At 37.7% G+C, this 19,245-nt stretch overlaps 1 protein-coding gene across 9 annotated transcripts in view; it reads right to left on the bottom strand.

Annotated features, from left to right (window-relative positions):
* The window catches only part of Klc (kinesin light chain), a 675,112-nt gene that overhangs the window by 459,522 nt on the left and 196,345 nt on the right, over positions 1-19,245 (bottom strand). The window lies entirely within an intron of this gene.

The following is a 19,245-nucleotide window of genomic DNA, read 5'->3' on the forward strand; positions in this document are numbered from 1 at the left end:
AGAAAACAGTTTTGTTGTGTCTCTTGGTGGTGGAAATGTTGAATTTTTCGCCGCGATTTACACGAGTACTTTTACTGTTCTCCAACCAGGAGATCAACCGTGAAAGGAATGTGGTTACTATTGCGTCATCTATTGGAGCGAAGTAGATATTGTACTCCAACCACGAGAAAGTCTTTGGGGACTGAGACGAAGCGGGATAATGCTGTGAATGAATGTTGATGTCATAAGGTCAAACACGTGGGTACTCGTATCTGTATTGGCTAGCTCTCACAGCACAAACATTAACATTGATAAACACACATATAGATACTACCCTAGTTACAAAATTAAATCACTGTTAATCTCCTGGTCTTTTAATCTCTCCATACAGGAAATAACATATGCAGGAGAGCGCATGGTTTTTAAACTGACGTTATAACGGTAATATTATCTATCTACTTCGCTCCAATAGATGACGCAATAGTAAGCATATTCCTTTTAAGGTTGATCTCCTGGTTGGAGAACAGTAGATAATATTACCGTTATGTAATATGCATAAGTTTCTCGTGGTTGGGGTACAGTATGTACGCTGTATCCGTAAACTTCAAGCCGAACACCTATTATATACCTCGTAACGCTTATTACGTCACGGCTCTCTGGTGGAGCAGTCATTAGCGTGCTGGCTTGTCAAACTTGGAACCCGAGTTCGATTCTCGGTGAGAACTGCTTTTTTTTTTTTATTAACGTAACTAATTTTTATGCATGTTACCTTTCTTCATTTTATATATATATATATATATATATATATATATATATTTTTGTAGTGAAACGAATTATTTCGCAATTCTGGCTCCACTAGGAGAATTAAGAAAACTCTTGGGAAATCAATTTTCTTCCCGAAATACAACAAAGATAAACAAACAAATTAAAGAAAAATACGCATGTGGATCTAATACTTTGTTCACATACCACTGGCGTCTGTCACTTCCTGGCATCTTCGGGGCATTGAGTCCATCAGATCGCGGAAATAGTTCTGGTCCTCAGCGAGATCTTCCCAGGTAGCCAGAACTTGATCCCACAACACTGATCTGGATTTTGAGGTGTTGTCTCGATATTTGTCAATCCTCTTTTTCATGCCTTTCCATGAACTGTCTTTGAACATTTATGGCGATGTGCGTGGGGTGGTTATCCTGCTGGAAAATTAAATTTCCTTTGGAAAGAAAACGATTATAAATTCCATGAATCCAATTCTTTCGCTTCTATTTTAAAGCCAGTGCAAGCATATCTCATCGCTAGCTATAATATAATTCTAATAAATGAAAATTAATATACCATTAAGTTTTGTTATTTTTGAATGCACATTGTGTATTAATTTACTAATATTTCTTAGGTATGTAGTTATAAGAATCACTTTCATGTATTAAAATAAAAACTCAATTGTATGTTACCTAGTTCAATAGTTTTCAGCTTTGCCTCAGTTGTTTTTATGATATTCTAACCTATGATCAATTTCTTCTAAAATTTTGAGTACCACGATCTTCGTGACGCAATATCTTTCGTGAATTTTTGTGTCATTCAAATTTTCAAAATGATCGTTTCTTAAACGATTAACATTATCTCCATCTGACTCTTAATTTTCGAGGAGTTCCAGATGTAACAATTCTGCGTCGAAACGTTCCGCCATTTTATATTGGAACTAATGAACCATTAAAAATTTAAAGACGGAAATTTCTATCACTAAACATAATGATAGTTTTACTGGTTCGTTAGGCTAAAGATGGTTGACGAGATATAAAAATGATTTAGTGAACCAGTAAATAAATTAATGAATCATTAAAACCTTAGTGAAGGTTGGTGAAACCGGCCCTATTTGTCATAAACTGAATGTGTAATGTAAAATTAATTTTAGTAAGTAGCTTTATAGTTATTTTTATCTCACAAATTATACTGCTGTTTCAATAATTCAATTATTTACTGTTAAATATGTCTAGGTCTATTGTAGACGAACTGAAGAACTGTTACATCTGAATTTTGGTGAACTTGTTTATTATTTTTTAAATTTAGATTCAGATTTTTTTTTCGACGCGTATTGTTATTTTAAATTCCGAATGGGGTGACTGTTTCGACCTCTTGTGCTTAAAATTGTTTCATATTTTAAACATACAGAATTAATTAAAGTTAGTGTATTTAATTACTAACAAGTAATATAAAATGCCATATTTGATTATGATTTCTTGGTATTCATAATCAATTAACCTACTACACTTCCAAAACCTTACGGAGTTGAGCTGAGCTAAGCTGAACTAAGCAAGCAAGCAAGCTAGCTGCGAGAGAGTTCGCAGTGCTTCCCACTTGACGTCATCACGTAGTACGAGAACGGGAGAGACTGCGCACTGCTTCGCCATTATATTCCCATCACGATTGAACGCCCTATATAAGATGACTGTCTAACAGTGAGTCCGACGAATAGTCCGGATGGCATTCGTGACGTCGAAAGGTGACCATCCTTCCTGGGCCCTGCAGGTAAGGTCCCATCGTCTACTGACGAACCCGAACCCAGGGCCCGCAGCTCCAAGCTCTTAGAACTCAGAAGTCGAAAGTCTGTCCTACCTCCAGACAAGCCACCGGCGTGGCTCAGTCGCTTAAGGTGCTTGCCTGCCGGTCTGAAGTGGCGCTCGGGCGCGGGTTCGATCCCCGCTTGGGCTGATTACCTGGTTGGGTTTTTTCCGAGGTTTTCCCCAACTGTAAGGTGAATGCCAGGTAATCTATGGCGAATCCTCGGCCTCATCTCGCTATCACCAATCTCATCGACGCTAAATAACCTAGTAGTTGACATAATAATAATAATAATAATAATAATAATTATTATTATTATTATTATTATTATTATTATTATTATTTATTTTAGCTGGCAGAGTTAAGGCCGTAAGGCCTTCTCTTCCACTCAACCAGAAAAAAGTATACATACATATGTATGAACTTACAAGGAATTCAACAATTTGATTTAGATAAGAGTTACATGTATACAAGAGTTATTTACGAATTAAACAACAAAATACTATGAACTATTAATTAAACACTGAAATACAAACTATGTAGCAGAATTAAGCTAAAATACATAGAATGTTAATATATTTCAAATAATGTTAGACAATAGAAAGTGATTATTATGAGACATCTTTGAAAATACAGCACTATCAGGATGCATGTGTAAAGGAAGGAGTAACAATGTAGACAGTGATAGTTTAAGTCAGTATGATTGGAGTGAAATGCTAAGAAAGTTAACTTTTAAGCTGTTTTTAAAAGTGTTTATTGTCTTGCAGCCCCTAATACTTTGTGACTGGGAATTCCATTGTCGCGAGGTGGATACTATAAAAGATGATAAATAACGAGATGTTCTATGAAGAGGTATACTTAATGCGCCACAGATAAGTGATTTGGTATTTACGTCGTGGTTAGAGTATAGATAAGAGAAACGAGACGAAAGGTAATTTGGTGTTGAAGTGCGCAGAATTCGAAACAGTAAAGGCAAAGAGTGTAAATTTCTACGTTCTTTAAGTCGGAGCCACGAAAGACTTGTGAAGGACGGTAATATGTGATATAGCGTCGTTAAATAACCAAAGAAAAAAAACCACCCAAGCCTAGTTTTTATTATTACAGATAATACATAAAATGAGGGGGGAGTTGAGAGAGTTGTTGGAATGAAAGAGGAAAACGGGAGTATTCCGAGAAAACCCTTATGCAACGTATCTTTTGTCCACTACAAATTCCACTCAGACCTGACCTGGGATCGAATCCGGACAGCGTGCTAGCACTGTATACATAGACGCGACGAGTTTGTCCGGTTATTTCAGAATTATTCTTTCCAGGTATTCAGGTTACGGTCTATCTACAGGACTCTGTCAGTATAACAATGTGAACCTTCAAGGTGAAATTCACTGTTGCCGATGACATACAATTTTGTCTAGAGAAAATCAAAACTCGAGTAGGATTTAATTGACTATTACACGATTAGAAGAAAGTATATAAAGATAAGAAGTAACGAAGTACTCCAATACAATAAAATATTAATTGACTTGACAGATGATTTTCAATAAATCTTAATATTAAACAAGCTCTGATACGTGACTATCCATAATATTATATAGCAGAAGCTATAACATAACCTAAATAATATATACAAGTGTTGGAAAAGTTTTAATTAACGACGATGAAATAAAAAATAAACATGAATAATTGTAAAAGGAATAATTATTGAATGTACAATTTTCAAATTTGAATGTTTTAGTGGTTGGTGGTTCAGTTGATGTTATATTGGACGTGTGCGTAAAAGAATTGGAACTCGTTGATGTAGGCCTACATGGTGTATTCCTCAACTTAGTCACGAATGGTGTTCATTTATTTGTAAATAGGATTTCAGGGAAGATGCATAGGTATGATCTTTATTAATTCTTGTTCTTGAATGTCAATGTGAGTCATATTTGAAACTGCTGTGCATGGACTGGAGTGGTTTGTAATTTTCTGTTTTGTTTTTTTCTTTACGTCCAGACCAGCGCAGTTTGAAATGTTGGCAAACAAAGAAACAAATGCTAGGGACGCGATAAAATTAAACAAATGCTAGGAACGCGATAAAATTGTGCGATAAGCAGCCATGATTGGTTGAAATACGTCCTTTCGTACCGTTTTATTGGTCAAAAGTAGTATGACATAGTAAAAGTGTAATAGTCAGTGAAAAGTATTCGAAATATTTCTTGAAATTTGCAAGGGTAAACTCCTCTTTTCTGTCGAACATCGGACGACTTACTGCTGAGATACGTCCTACCTCGTCGTGTTCAGTCAAAAATAAATTCTAAGTTAATTAAGTGAAACTGTTTGCATCATGACATTTAGGGTCAATTGTTGAGACCTGTATGCTGGGGTACTATGCGGCTCTCTTTTCGTCCCTGCAAGACAGGCAGCCCTCATTACGAAGCACGTGCGCCCGCTCCGCCTGCACCACTGCAATGCAGCAGCGTCCTGCCCCTCGCTTCATTTCTAGCAATTGACAACTGCGGGATCGATAACCGCCGGCGGAAGAAACTCCACAGCCATGGGTCGTGTGCTTCTGTTATCTCACCATATTATTTAACACATAATCCACTTTATTATATTAATTTATCAACTGAAACATTAAAGGGACAAAGAATTGAATAATTACACAAAGTTAAATCATGTCTTACGTGAGGAACTTTTTCTCAAAAACTCTTGCAGCTAGACAGCTTTCCTTTACAGCTCATAAAAATATAACTTCACTTTACGCTGAAACACTAGTTTACCTTTTATTTACTTCCTTATTGAGAAATATTTTTTCTCCCATTCGTATATTTTTCTCAATGATTTCAGTACATTGACCTCTGTAACATCTCCAAAATTCATCAAATTTTACAAACCTTCCTTCAGTACATGTAAAACACCCAAATAAACAATTCCTGAAAATGTCAGTTTCCTAGATTAAATAAAAGCTGAGGAATGGTTCGTTTTGTAAGGTCGGTTTCTATCTATAATTAATTTTATGTCTTAGTACGAGAGGACCAGATATTTGGAATATTTTTTTGTTTTATGATTATTATTAATTTTTACTATTTTGGCAGATAAGTGCAATACATTTAGAATCTTCGAATATAGATTTATTCTATAGATAGTATTTACGTTTAAGGAGGTTTTTGGTTTATTTATTATTTTTATTTTATTGGTTATTTTTGTTATAGTTGGGGTTGCTTTTTGGCCTTGTTAGAGCGTAAGGTTCTTGGATATATTCATAAAAAATTAAACTTACGAAGAATAAACGTTAAAATAAAACGTATACAATAATCTACGCTCCCTACTTAGAAAAACAAAAAGTTATAATTGTTTAGTAAAAAATAAAAGAATTTGAATATATAGGCTACACTGTGTCCCGTAGAACCACTACCACAAAGAAATATAAATATCTCGTCACTCAATGAATTTAGAAATATGTTTCTCATCTTGTCTTATGTAGAAACCCTTCAAGTTTGGTAACAATGAAAATTATGACTCTAATGCGCATGCGCGGGGTATGACAAAACACAGTGTTAAAATGGCGGAATTCACGGTCAGCAGAGAGTGAAATGTTGTTATCGGTTAGCGGAATTGAAGTTCCCAATTCCAATGCAAAGACTATTTAGGCAGGAATAATAAATACATAAATAATGTTTTATTTAACCACGCTCGCAACTGCAGAGGTTATATCAGCGTCGCCGGTATGCCGGAATTTTCTCCCCCAGGAGTTCTTTTACATGCCAGTAAGTCTACTGACATGAGCCTGTCGCATTTAAGCACACTTAAATACCATCGAGCTGGGCCGGGATCGAACCCGCAATCTCGGGCACAGATGACCAGCGCTATACCAACTCTGCCATCCAGGACGACAGGCAGGAATATGGTGCAAATGCTCCAGAGCGTCATACCATAGTGAAATGGTATAATCAGCTGTTGGAAACAGGCTCTGTGTTAAGGAAGAAGGGAAGTGGCAAAAAAGCAGTGTCCGCAGCTAAAGTTGAAGATGTTAGGCAAGCATTTCAGCGCAGCCCAAGGAAATCAATTCGCCGAGCCAGTTCAGAGCTGGGTATTCGGAAGTCGACTGTTCACAACATTGTCCATAAAAGATTGCGACTTAGAGCATAGAAAATCCAACTTGTGCAAAAGTTCCAGCTTGTCCTTTTCCCTCACACCTGTAATGCTGCGGAACACATGGAGGGAGATAGAATACCGTCTTGATATTGCCACCAGAGGCACACATGTGGAGATCTATTGAAACTTGGTGAGTTTTCTAACATAAAATCTAAGTCCCGTTATTCTGTCGCTCTTAGTTTAGAAGATATTCAGATTTCTTTGAAGTAGTGATTCTACGGGACACACTGTATATAATTTTTCGATTTGTAGAAGAGTTATATGAGACAAGAAACAGTCCATATGACCTAGCTATAGAAGACGAAGTTGTATCAAAAGAAGAAAAAGGATTTTCTATTTTAAGCGAAGATGTTCAACTAGCGCGTAAGGAAATAAAGACTGGGAAAGCAACAGGAATTGATGGAAACCCCCGCACGCGGCGAAGATTCTCTTACGAATAGTAAATCGACGTTATATTCTAAGATGGAAGAACAGTTGGAAGAAGAGCAGTTTGGCTTCAGGAAGAGAAAAGATACGAGAGATGCAATTGGACTGCTACGGACGATAGGCGAAAGATACCTAGAGAAGAATAAAGAAGTGTATGTAGTATTTGTGGATTTAGAAAAGGCCTTTGACAGAGCGGATTGGAATAAACTGATGGAGATCCTAAAGAAAATTGGTGTGAACTGGAAAGAGAGAAGACTGTTCAGTAATCCTTATATGAAACAGAGAGTTAAAGTCAGGATAGGAGAAGAAATGTCAGAAGGAAGTGAAATTGAGAAAGGAATGCGTCAAGCATGTCCTTTATCACCTAACCTGTTCAACATCTACTTGGAATCGACCTGGTTGGCTGGCCTTCTATGCCCAAGGTTGCGGGTTCGATCCCGGGCCAGGTCGATGGCATTTAAGTGTTCTTAAATGCGACAGGCTCATGTCAGTAGATTTACTGGCGGGACAAAATTCCGGCACATCCGGCGACGCTAATATAACCTCTGCAGTTGCGAGCGTCGTTAAATAAAACATGACATTTTTAACATTTCTACTTGGAGGATTGAGTAAACAACTGTTTTCAGAACATGGGAGGAGTGATAGTAGGAGGAAAAGAATAAAGTGCATAAAATTTGCTGATGATATGACATTGTTAGCAGAAGAGGAAATGATACTAAAGAATATGCTACTGGAGCTAAATGACAGCTGTGAACAGTATGGGATGAAGATAAATGCAAATAAGACGAAGAGCATGGTCATAGGAAGAAAAATACAGAAGATAAACTCGCGAATTCTAAATGAGGCAGTAGAGCAAGTGGACAGCTTCAAATACTTGGAGTGTACTATACGCAGTAACATGACCTGCTGCCAGAAGTCAAAAGGAGGATAGCAATGGCCAAGGAAGCATTTAATAGAAAAAAAGAGCATCTTCTGCGGACCTCTGGAAAAAGAACTAAGAGACTAGCGAAGTGCTTTATATGAAGTGTGGCATTGTATGGGGAAGAAACAAGGACATTACGACGAAGTGAAGAGAAGCGACTACAAGATTTGAAATGTGGATATGGAGAAGAATGGACAGTCAGAATAAGAAACGAAGCTGTGTTGAAAAGAGCGGGAGAAGAAAGAATAATGCTGATAATGATCAGGAAGAGGAAAAGGATTTGGTTGGGTCATTGGCTGAGAAGAAACTGTCTACTGATGGATGCACTGGAAGGAATGGTAAACGGGAGTAAGTAAGGTAAAATAACACAAGGGAAATAAAGGAAAGCTGGAAAAAGAGAGAAAATAAAAGGGAGAGAAAATCCAAAATCAAAACAGGAAATAAAGAGAAATTATTAGCTCGAGGAAGAAAATAAGAAACAAATGAGACAAAAGCATAATTAAAAGTAAAAGTCACAGAAAAGGGAACAAACAAGAAATAGGGTAAGCTTGGCAAATATGGGCCTAAAAACTTTAAAATAAAGTAAAACACACTAAAACACTATCTGTTTTCCTCAAATTATGACATTTGAAACTTGTGACTATGATCCTACTATTGGTGCATGAACAAACATCTAATGATTTTAAGTATGGGTATAAAGCACCTCCGCAGCAGATGCTGCAACTGCCGATATTTGACTAATAACTTAGGTAATATGAGCACAATTCCCGGCAATATGGGCAGGATGCTTTAAAAGAAAAATAAGAAAAACTGACATCTTTGTATCTATCTTTTCCAATCACAGATACACTTTAACACAAATTACTTGTTTGGCAAATGATAAATAGTACAATGAAACAGTTGCAATTGAACTAATTGTATCACACGAAAAAAGTGTCCTATTTTCCTTAAAAAAAAAGTCAAAACCATTTGACTGGTGAACATCAGATAAACTGTTAAATTTACACAAATTACATGGTTCATTCTCTACACTCATTACAATAGAAGGAATTATCTTCCAACTCGACACACTCCTCATGGAACCAAGATGAACATGAGCCACAACACTGCACCCACTTCTGTCCTTGATTTTCGTCATAGTAGTTACCGCCACAAACAGGACAAAGGCAGGATACGTTGGAATTGCCGGCACTTTTTGTTGCTCTGCGTTTTGCCCCAACACCTACATTAGAACTTCCGTTGGCAACTCTCTTCCTTGCAGAAGCCAGACTTTCTGCGCTTGTCAGTTCTCTTGCAATGTTCTTGCGTTTCCCGCGATTACTGCAGGTTGTTTTCAATGTTGGAACTGGACTTAGCTCCTTTAAAAGCGATGCTGTTGACCGCGTGGATTCAGAAATGACGGAAGATGAGGCATTTGATGCTGTAACTTTGCTTATGTTGCATGTAACAGGTTCATGGAAGGAAGATGAACTGAAATTTGGTGTAGGACGAGAGGATGGTCCTGGAATAGGGTCATCAGCTGAATGAGTTGTTGGATTCTGGTCAGGGTTAGCTATCGAGTCCCCAATATAAGCGCAATCAGGGATTTCGCCCATGTTTGTAGGCCAAATGCCTGTCGCTCTGAAGCCGTTCACAGCATTTCCGGCTGTAGCTGATTTCAGCCAGGCCTTGCACATGATGGAACAGAATTCTATTTTCGTAAATGAGCGACCATGGTTTCTCACAAAAGCAGCTGCTTCTTCGTAATAATATTTTTTCAATGGCTTGAAGAACGACTTGTCTGTGGGTTGCAACCAATGTGTTGTGTGTGGAGGCAAACATAGCAGGGTTAGGCCGTTGTCAACACAGTGTTCATGCATGTCAGTATTTCTACTATGTGAATCATGGCCATTAACCACAAGTACTGCAGGATCAGCACGACTTATTTTGAAAAAAGTGATGAACTCTTTGATGAAATTGAAAAATATCTCCGAATTGATGTAACCACTGTTACTTGTGTAAATGTGACTTCCTGGAGGAAGCTGTACCTGATATTCAACCTGAATCCTTTTTCCTTTAAAAATTATACTGGGTGGCATGAAATTTCCACTGGCATTGCAGCATGCCAGCACAGTAACAGTTTCCCCCTTTTCTTTTGGACTAATGGAGTGTACATTCTTCTTTCCTTTCTGACACAGAACATGACTACCCCTTGTATTCATTTGCAGTCCGGATTCATCGGCGTTGAAAACTCTATCCGGCTTGTTTCGCAGATTTAGCTCCGTCATTTTATTTTCGAGTATTTCGAAAAACTTCCTCACGCTATTTCTGTTCATGCCTAGAGCTCTATTTATCGACAAGTTCTCTTCTTTCCGAACAGTCAGACGGGGATGTCGTTTTAAGAATGAGTACATCCACTCCCATCCTGCCATTTTATTGACCTTACTAAACCTGTGATCAACTCCTAGCTTCTCCATGAAGTCAAATGCCAGACACCTTAGCTCGGTCCGTGTGAGTCCGAACCCAAATTCCTGACGCAAAATTAGGTATCTTTCTAGGTCATTTTCTGCTTCCACCCCCATTTTTGGTTTTCGTCCAAGTTTCGGCACCTTCAATTCATCCTTCAATAAATAACGTTGCAAAGTTTGGCGTGGCACATTATAAACTTTGGAAGCTTGTGATTGGCTGCAATCGCCATTTCTAACTGACATAACTGCCCTAGACATATTAACTACGTCCCTTTTCTGGCGGGTAGTCCCTCCTCCTGCACATTTTTTGTGCATGATCTGAAAAAAAATATATTTCACTTATTTTGAAGCAGTATAACGCAATAATTCAACGGTACAAATAACGTAATGATTAGTGTAAGACAATGAAATAATAAACTACACTCTAACTGTCTCACGAAAAGAAAATATCGCATCATTTCGATACTGCCTATATTACCTTTAATACCCCTGCCCATTTTTGCTCTAGTGACAATTTTCAGTAGTTGGTATTACTGCTGTTGAACCGAGAAAGAACGAGATCGCCCCTCCCGCCAACGGACTCTACACTGATATAAGATTTCAATCACTTGTAAGTTTAAGGTAAAATTGATTAATTCTGCTTGTTAAATCTTATGTGAGATAACTAAAATATAGCAGCAATCCTAATTTTAAGTTGTAAATAGTTGTACTTACGTTATATTTGGTCTGTTTGCTCTTCCGATGGCACCGTACAACACAAGCATCTCAAACACTCGCCATGATACTTGAGCATTGCCAACGCCGCGGTGCGGATGTTCTAATTCACTACCTTTTCCTGAAATATGGGGATTTGCTTAAATGTGCCCATATTACCTTAGTGCCCATATTTGCCAAGTTTACCCTATAAATTCAAAACCGAATGAGAAAGGAACCAGACTCAAAGATGGTCGTTGTGAATGCAAATGGCATAGTGCGGCCATAACAACGCGTGGAAGTCATGGTTAAAATTCCGCATAGGGCACGGAAGTTCGCTGCTCGTCAATATCATGTCTGTGTTCTCACATGTCGGTCGCTTCTCGTACTCATCCTACGTTGCGCGAGTCCTATCAACTACGTCTTGTCAGGCTGGAGTCAATTTAAAGGGAAAGAGGCGATTCTCGTAACGCGTAGGAAAAAAAAAAAATAAACAGCAGTACGATAACACATACATTCTCACAATACGTTTAACGAGTTTCGCTACATTTCAGTTCCTGTATCACGATGCGAATAATTTCACCGTTTACAATTCAATTTCTTGAACTATAATCCTAAAAACTGCCTAAGATACCTTCCGTTTTCTGAATTGCAGAAGAAAGGCATGTCTTCATTCATAAACTAGACTGTATAAGTAAAGCGATCTCTAGCAAGCTATAATAATAATAATAATAATAATAATAATAATAATAATAATAATAATAATAATAATAATAATAATAATAATAATAATAATAAAAATAGAGCATAGGCAATTAATTTCTTGCTACAGTTAAATTGTTCTAAATGATCAAATACAACCTCAGATATTCTTTCGGCAGTCCTGTCATCTGAAAATCCTGTTAATTCTTGTGTTTTAGTATAGCTTATTTTATTTATTTTTATGTAATTTTGGTTTTTATTCATTTTATTTTTTTATTATATCATTTTACATTATTTATTATTTCATTTATTATATTCTTTTAAAATGACCAATGAACTGCATTTAAGGAGGCTACAAGGGTACTTGAAGATTCGTATTGTAGTATCTGACAGGGTTTCCACACCACCACCCAGAAAGAAGGGTCGTAGTATTAGGATACACGGTCATATTCTCAAACGTGGTTGAAGTCAAGCCATACCCCACCCTCCGTACCAACCCCTGTCCATAACTTCACTGCTAGAAAAAACCGTTTGCTGTAAGATATTTGGATGGTTCCTCGGAAAGTATTCCTAAGGTCTGAGATGTTCAGTGGCGACAACTCACGACAGAAAGTGGAAGATTGAAGAAAATAATTACATCGGGACGCATTAAAAATCAAAATCTGTAATTAAAATGTTTTCTGTCCTCAGAGGCACGAAATTAAAGTGTAGGATCATCTTCATATCCTTCATGGAGGAACTGTCACTGCTTGAATCATTCGCCCGAACATCCACATCTAGTTAGTGGACGACGCGTCGAAGCTTGTAGTTCTTTCGGCCGCCATGTGGGCGTTGGAGGCGAACTACGTAACACCCGCCATGATTAGAACCCGGGTTACTAGCGTGGAAAGCCTAGACTTTAGCCGTTCTGCTAACGGTGCGCCATATCAGATTATTGTTATTGTGAACATTTAACGCCATTGTTCAACTAATAATGCAGTTTAAAACGCTGTAATGATATAACGGTTTCAGAGCACTGTTACAAGCGGAAACTATTCGGGAAGGAACCTAGTTTTAGAATGATTCTCAAAAGATGTGAAAAAATAGGGCGGAGGTCGAACCACGGAGTCTGCGGTGAGGATCGTCAGCTGACATTGTAACTGGACATATTCCTACTTAAGATGCCTAACAATGAAGCACTCTTAGCACTTTTAAAATATCTCATTTTTGTAACCGAAGTGTCTGCTATATAGTGAGTCATGCTGGCATTGGGGCTAATGGAACACAAAGAGGGCAGCAGGTGCAAGTCCTGCAAGGAAATTACTACACATTTTTAAAGCTGTACTCTCGAGGAAAGACTACATATAAGGCCGGGCGAATCTACGGCTGCTTATAATCAAACCACCACCTTTTCTACAAACCATCTCACGTAAGATACTAATGGTACAAGAACCTACGTCTACATTTCTCGTACATAACTCATTTGACATACAGGGAGTAGGCGAAATAATATGAATAGTAAACAAGTTAGCATCACAATCTGTGTTGGCTATACTGAACGTACAGTATTTTGTAATGCCTGTACTTGTGCAGACCCTACACTAGGCTTGGAGAACTGGGCGACAATTGTGGCGTTGCGTCACTCATCGGATACGTCACCCACACCTTTCATTCCATTCCCGCGTCATTGACTTTGTATTAACGTATACTGACAGTAATACTGATCGTGTATGGTATGGAATGACGGTCAGTACTGAAAGAGATCCGGATTTCCATCAGTATTGCAGATTGGTGGGGATACTGACAGTGTAGAGGCGCTCATCAGTATTCCCGTCACTGTTTTAAGGAGCAGCCATTGACTATGTCATGTGTGGGAACACCTTCCAGGCGGAGTATTCGAACGGATAGAATATGACCAAATAACCTAGAGATATTGCGATATTTCAGTGAATTACCTGAGTTAGGTTAGGTAATGGTGGCTAGGGGTGGGTTAGGGACGACCCTTTACATTTCGGCCGTACCGAGGCCTACTGTATACCAACCCACCGGCCGCATGTCACCCCTCATCCGCTAACCACATGGGGGCCCCTACCCTCCCCGCCCTAAGTTCATACCGCCAAGGTGACCAAGCAGCATAGGATCCATTCCAATGGTCCTTCCAAAGTGTCGAAGCGCCCTTCGAAGTGCTCTTAAGAGGAGTCTATACACCGAATTTTGACAAGATATTAAATTTTGGTTTTATCGTTTTTCGATAGTTTAATACGTGTAAAATCATATGATTTTATTTCTTCTAATAGTCAGCTAATAGCCCTATCTTCAGCAAAAATACTGTAATAATTCTTAATGCAAAAAATGTTATCAACGAAGTTTTTTTTTTTTTTTTTTTTTTTTGCCAACCACTCAGTGGAATTTTAATTTATTTAGCCGAGTCAATACATAAAAGTGTGTTACATATGCCCTATTTTTTGTAAATTAGTACCTTTTATTACTTCTGAGAAAAGTGCTCTCAAAACTGAGGGATTTAACATTGCAAGTTTTGGAAACTTTTACATCATTTTTCTGCACTTTATTATTTTTGTGACATAGGTGCACTTTTCTCAGAAAGTACTGTACCCAGAAAGCTGAAATTAATATGCAGTATCAATGTGATGGCATTTTACACAGTACGTTAAAAAAATTAAGATTATTTATATCTTCAGCAAAAACAAAAAATAATCTGTAGTAATTCTTAATGTAAAAATTGTATTAATAAAAAAATATTTGCCAACCGCTCAGTGGAATTTTAAATTTATTTAACCGGTTGTATATATAAAAGTATATTACATATGCCCTATTTTTTCTACATTTGTATCTTTTATAACTTCTGAGAAAAGTGCACCCAAAAATGAGGAATTTAACATTGTAAGATATGGAAGTACAGTCTCCCCTTACGGAATGAATCCTGGCAGAGATACTGCGGAAGGCTGGGAACCCCCCCCCCCATAAGCGGACGAAGACTTCTCGACCTGAATATGTCTATGGAATGAGATGAAGAAGATGAATGGTATGAAATTTAAATTCTTTTTCTACACGGGAGAGGAAGGAAAATGGTCCGTGGCAATGAAAATTCCAACCCGGCATTTGCCTAATCGAGGAAAACCACGGAAAAACCAGTCTGGTTGGTCGGTTAGGGAATTGAACCACGGACCTCCAGAATGCGACTCCCATGCGGAACGCATGAGCCACCTCGCTCGGTTTAGCTGAGTTATGAAATTCATCCGACGAGTCATATGCAAATATAAACAAACTAAATACAACACTTGACACACAGTTTGAGTATGTTTAAGAAAATGAAGTCAGATGCAAATCGTGAAGGTGCGAGGAAAAATTAAATACCTTGCACTCTAATCACCGGAAGCAATTAATGAAAACATAGCTAAAGAAATGGTATAGATCAGCGGTGGCGAAAATGTAATCGTGCGCCGAGCCACTGTGTAACCTGCAACGTGCATAGCACCTATGGAGGGAGGCGGACATCCGAAGGTGAAGTAAAGCAACTCCATGACTTATTAAAGCATTTTCATTTTCCTTACGTCAAGCACTTAAATATAATTTTATACAGTACAAGGCTACAAACTAATGTTTAATATGTGTAACGAAGAAAGAAATGAACAATAAATGAACAATATCACAACCTAAAATTAACTGTCTTCAGAATGTGTCTGCGACAAAGTTTCAACATCAGGAATTATGTCACTTACTGCCAGTTGTAGTTGATGACAAAGGTATTTGTCTGTCAGTCGTGATCTAAATTTGGCTTTTACTATTTTAATTGTTGAAAATAATTTTTCACAAACGTAAGTTGTAGCGAACATGGCTTCGACAGAGCAAGCGAAAGAACGAAGCTTCGGATATTTATTTTTTGGCAAAGATTTGAAAGTTCAACATTTGTCAAGTCCTTACATCTAGCTTTCATTTGACATCACATAGTAAATCTGTGAGTTCAAATTGAAGAGCTAACCGCATTATTCGTACATCTGCTGAAAAAGGGTCGACGTACAGAGATGATGAAGAAGATGATGATGATGATGACGACAACAACAATAACACTTAACCTTTTAATGTTTCATCAGTAAAATGTATAATGTCGTTTTATGTTATACAACCGTTTCCTCGTAATACTTGTGAACAAATCATACATTTAATATTCTCATCATATTGACAGCAAAAAAATGCGTCCTCCCATCCTACTTGGAACTTTCATACATGGTTTCGAGAGAGACATATGCCACTCGCAGGTCAGAGACAAATACAAATGGAACGGAGTTTGACTCCAGTGAGTGAAGGGTGGGGGTTGGCGGAGGTTTTGAAGCAAGCGAAATGCACAGCTATCACTGCGAGCCACAATGTCTCGCGAGTCACGTTCTCGCCACGGTTGGTATAGATGATGAATGTGAAGCATCATTATACATGCTTCATGTACACAAATTTCTGAACAATTTAGAAGTACCTGTTTCAACGATACAACTTTCAATTCCTAATTTTTCTGTCCATATACCTAGTCCACAAACTAAACTTACCTGCACATCATTCAATGAGGTATCTACTCATAACGACAATCTACTGACACTTCTATCCCCACACACGGTGGAATGAATCTGATTCTGAAATTTGTTTGTATATGCGTATAATAAACAAGTATTGCATTACTTATTTATTTACAAATGGCTTTGAAGCAACTCGAAGGTTCATTTCCGCCCTCCCAAAAGCCCCCCATCGGTCCCTACCCTGTGCAAGATTAATCCAGTCTCTATCATCATATCCCACCTACCTCAAATCCAACATAAAATTATCCTCCCATCTACGTCTCGGTCTCCACAAAGGTCTATTTCCCTCCAGTCTCCCAACTAACACTTTATATGCATTTCTGGATTCGCCCATACGTGCTACATGCCCTGCCAATCTCAAACGTCTGGAGTTAATGTTCCTAATTATGTCAGGTGAAGAATACAATGCGTGCAGTTCTGCGTTGTGTAACTTTCTCCATTCTCCTGTAACTTCATCCCTCTTAGCCCGAAATATTTTCCTAAGAACCTTATTCTCAAACACCCTTAATCTCTGTTCCTTTCTCAAAGTCAGAGTCCACGTTTCACAACCATACAGAACAACAGGTAATATAATTGCTTTATAAATTCTAATTTTCAGATTTTTTGATAGCAGACTAGATGACAAAAGCTTCTCAACCGAATAATAACAGGCATTTCCCATATTTATTCTCCGTTTAATTTCCTCCTGAGTGTCATTTACATTTGTTACTGTTGCTCCAAGATATTTGAATTTTTCCACTTCTTCGAAGGATAAATCTCCAATTTTTATATTTCCATTTCGTAAAATATTCTGGTCACGAGACATAATCATATACTTTGTCTTTTCGGGATTTACTTCCAAACCTATCGCTTTACTTGCTTCAAGTAAAATTCCCGTGTTTTCCCTAATCGTTTGTGGATTTTCTCCTCACATATTCACGTCATCCGCATAGACAAGAAGCAGAGGTAACCCGTTCAATTCCAAACCCTGTCTGATATCCTGAACTTTCCTAATGGCATATTCTAGAGCGAAGTTAAAACGTAAATGTGATAGTGCATCTCCTTGCTTTAGCCCAGTGAACTGGAAAAGCATCAGATAGAAACTGGCCTATACGGACTCTGCTGTACATTTCACTGAGACACATTTTAATTAATCGAACTAGTTTCTTGGGAATACCAAATTCAATAAGAATATCATATAATACTTCTCTCTTAACCGAATCATACGCCTTTTTTTAAATTTACGAATAACTGATGTACTGTACCGTTATACTCCCATTTTCTCTCCACTATCTGTCGAATACAAAACAATCTGCTCAATAGTCGATCTATTACGCCTAAAACCACACTGACGATCCCCAATAATTTCATCTATGTACGGAGTTACTCTTCTCAGAGAATCAGTCCCATTCCGAGGCTCAAACAAGTATTGCATTATTGATAAAAATTATTTAGATGTATCATTCGGCATATTTTTCTAGTTCAGCTACGTCGAGGAATGTATATATATATATATATATATATATATATATATATATATATATATATATACCTCCTTCGACGTAGCTGAACTATATATATATATATATGTATATATTGCTATCTGATGGACAATGGTGCCATTATACTAGAAAATTTAAATTTTCATAACTCCTTCCAATTGTAAAATACCTCGATGTTACAAACAGTTTCACTTCAATTGATAAACAGAGCTTCAGGTTCGCATTCTGCATCGCCATTTGAAGTTATTTGCTGATATGCTCATACTTATTCGGAAATATTCTTTTTTGCAATCTTCTGTACCAGTAAGCTACGCTTCCCGCAGCAAATACATGTGGTGAGAATAGCATCTGTCTTTCGCTTTGTAGAGCCAGTCTTTCACCTATCATTTCGGTTTTAACTCTGTCTTTTGTGACTAGTGCTAATATTATAAGTAAACATGTTTCTATTAGTAGGATTCATTGTATTTGTTCGTCTGTACTGACCAAGAAGCGTATTAATACTGATAGAAATACTGACACTAATACTGATCGTGTAGGATCGCTAAAATACTGATGTGTACTGCCAGTATAATTACAAATTATTTCTGATCAGTAATAATGATCGTGTAGAACTGTAAATTACTAGCAGTCAGTAATGGATGTTAGCTAATGACAAAATTCTGTAGAATGGGAGAATTGTCAGACTTCCAGAGGACAGACTGTAGATATTCGATTAGCTACAGCACCAGTAACATTAATGCCAATTTATTAAATGAATGAAGAGCAACCTTTTCTAGTATTATGTTGTCAAGATAATTAGTTAGACCAACAGAAAGCTTACGTACGACGGGTAATACTAGAAATACGTTGACTTGAGCTATTGTTGCTCGCAGGCACAATGATGTAAGAGCTCCTCATCGCTCATGTCGGCCGTTTCCGATCCATTAAAACTGCTCCAAATCACAACGCAGCGATAGCAATTAAGATACAGAGAGAGTGTGGCCAACATTTCCATTGTTGCGCGCAGAACCAGCGCTCTGGAGATCAAATCAAGAGCTTCTAGGTGGAAATACAGCGTATCAGGGTTCCATTCCCGTCATAGAAATAGGTGTGGGTACAGTATCATGGTTGTATTGTTTCGAGACGAAGCTTCATGCTATCTAATACAAAAACGACGTTTCGCTGTTTCAGTGTTTTATTTTTACTTCAAGTTCATAATCGTCAGAGGAAGAAGGAAAAGATTGGGGATTCAACCTCTGAAAGTAGATGATAGGATGGCACGTTCTAGAATTTACTAGGTATGTAGGGTAAAGTTGCCTACTTTCGTGATACCCCTAATTCTGTTATACTTTTTAAAATTG

This window comes from Periplaneta americana, chromosome 2, assembly GCF_040183065.1.
Source record: "Periplaneta americana isolate PAMFEO1 chromosome 2, P.americana_PAMFEO1_priV1, whole genome shotgun sequence".
Taxonomy (NCBI): domain Eukaryota; kingdom Metazoa; phylum Arthropoda; class Insecta; order Blattodea; family Blattidae; genus Periplaneta; species Periplaneta americana.